The following is a 2,557-nucleotide window of genomic DNA, read 5'->3' as shown; positions in this document are numbered from 1 at the left end:
AAATAAATCAAATGAAATTTAAAATTGATTTTGTGACTAGGGCTCTGAGGTATATGATCTAATAAAACAAAAATATACTTATATATTTATACCTGGGATATAATCTGACACACTGTCAAATGCTTTAGTCTATAAATCTAGACAGCAACATTTCTGATGAAAAAATATATGCATGCATGAATGCACAGACAGGGAAAAATTATACCTATATAATTCATAAATTACCTGATCTTCATTTTCCCCTTAGGTGTCAAGAAGCAACAAAATTTTAGTTTATATGTTTTCCCATTAAAAAACAAGGTTATCACAAAAAGATTCTGAAAAGATTTTTCTTTCTCAGTTGTTTCTAGCCAACTTATCAAGCATATACTTTTTGATTATTCTTCATAAAGCACAGCTTTGATCACACCACCATCCTATACTGAATCCTTCAAGAGCTTACCATTTCCTGTCAAGTGAAGCCCCAAATCTCACTCAAACCATCCAGGGCCTATATTAGTCTTCAACTTCCTTCTCAAACTGTCCTGCACTTTTTTTTTTTTTTTTACTTATTTTCCTCTCTAAATACAAAAGGCAACCTGCCAATCCTAAGTAAACCCTAAAATTTTCAATCCCTAGACCTATTTGTTTTGCCAGTCTGTAATACAACTTTATATATCTAAACTTTGCTTTTCTACATTTAAATGCATTATAGTCATATTGTTTAGTATTGGACTAGACAATAGGAAGGAGATCTACATATTCAGGTGGCCTTTCTACCATTCGTTTATAAATTAATACTAAATACTCCATGATATTTATCAAAAGCTTCTAAATAGAGGAAGACAGATGTTTTGGCTCCTTAGGAATGTGGAAATCTATGTTCTACATGATTCTATGTAATTTTGTCTTGTGTTTTGGAAGTAACCATTATCAGTTCTTTCCTCTAGAAACTTTGACCTTGAAAGAGTAAAAAGAAACTGTATACAAAAATATTGCTATTAGTATATTCCACAACCATTTATTGAATACATTGTTTACTTCCAATTATAGAAGGCAATTGAAAGTGATGGAAAAAATACATAGTAAGAATTTTATTCTTTAGGAGTAATGAGGCATAACTGTGAAGTGACAAGAGAGAGAGAAAGAGAGACAGGCAGACAGACAGAGACAGAGACAGAGAGAAAGAGAGAGGGAAAGAGAAAGAGAGATGCCTTTGGAGTTAAAAGGAAGAAAAGAGATTGTGTCTGCTGGGGAAAATCCCAGAAAGTTTCATGTTAAAGCAAAATATTTCCATTTGTCTTCAGCAAATGTCAACCACAATGGAAAAACATTAGGACAGCTAAGTATAAAACCTTCAACATGAATCTGTTTCCATGGTGTTCATTCTACATCTTTATATTGATTTTTTTCTTGGTCTCATGAAAGAGATTTTAATAAATCTAGGCACATAAAAGCAATGAAAGTCATATTTGCCACAAAATATCAAAGTTCTTAAATATTAGTAATTTAGAATATTACTGTGTATATTCTCACCTTGGGCTAGCTCTGTTTTAGAGATTTGAGCATTTATTTTTAGAGCATTCCTCATTTAGACTATTAGAAACTATTGGTGTTAAATGACTTCATCAGCGCAGAATAGTTTCATGAGTAGGAAGGAAGGTGTTTATTTCAGGGGCTAAATTTTATTTTTTACGAATGTGAAGAGCTAAAGGTGACTTTATGAATCAATTACAGTTCATTACAAGGACCTCTCTTGCCATTACTCTATCTCTGAAAAGCCATACTCAAGAAGGCCCGCTTTCCTTCTCTAAATGAATATATGGATGAAGGGAGAAGCAACAAAGAAATCCTGCTCAATTAATAAACTCTGAAATGTTTCTACTAATGAAGGATGAATAAACCGATATGGTAGTTATTTGAAAAGCCAGGTAAAACAGTGGATTTTAAAAAATAACAAATGTTTATTTTTTATATGATGCATAGTTTTAGGCTTACTGGACATAGTAGTGAAAAAAGCAAACCAGGTTTCATGTTCTCTATGCATCTCGTGTTCCAGAGATATAAAGAATATGTTATGGGATGAGGGAAAGTAAGAGGTAGAAGAGGAGATGAGATAAAATATGTGAATAACAAGTAAACATTTCAAAACATAATTTCAAATAGTAATAAGTGCTATGAAGACAATAACTAAGGGTGACCTGATAAAGAGGGAATTGGCAGAGACCTTAAGTTAGGCGGGCAAAAAGGAGAGATATATGTGATTTCACTTATATGCAAAATCTAAGGAACAAAAGAAATGAACAAACTAAACAAAAATAGAATCATGGGTACAGAGAACAAAATGGTGATTTCCAGCGGGGAGGGGGTTGGGGGGTCTGGGTGAAAAAGGTGAAGGGATGAAGAAGTACAAATTAATAGTAACAGAACAGTCATAGGATGTAGAGTACAGCATAGGGAATATAATCAATTTTGTTGTAATGTGTATAGTGCCAGAGGGTGCAACAGTAATCAGAGGGATCACTTCATAAATTATATAAAGGTCTAACCATTGTACTATATACCTAAAACTAACATA

Source organism: Pteropus vampyrus, unplaced genomic scaffold (genome assembly GCF_000151845.1).
Source record: "Pteropus vampyrus isolate Shadow unplaced genomic scaffold, Pvam_2.0 Scaffold14, whole genome shotgun sequence".
In the NCBI taxonomy this organism is placed as follows: Eukaryota; Metazoa; Chordata; class Mammalia; order Chiroptera; family Pteropodidae; genus Pteropus; species Pteropus vampyrus.
The sequence above is the reverse complement of the archived record's forward strand: the minus strand, read 5'-3'. Positions refer to the sequence as shown.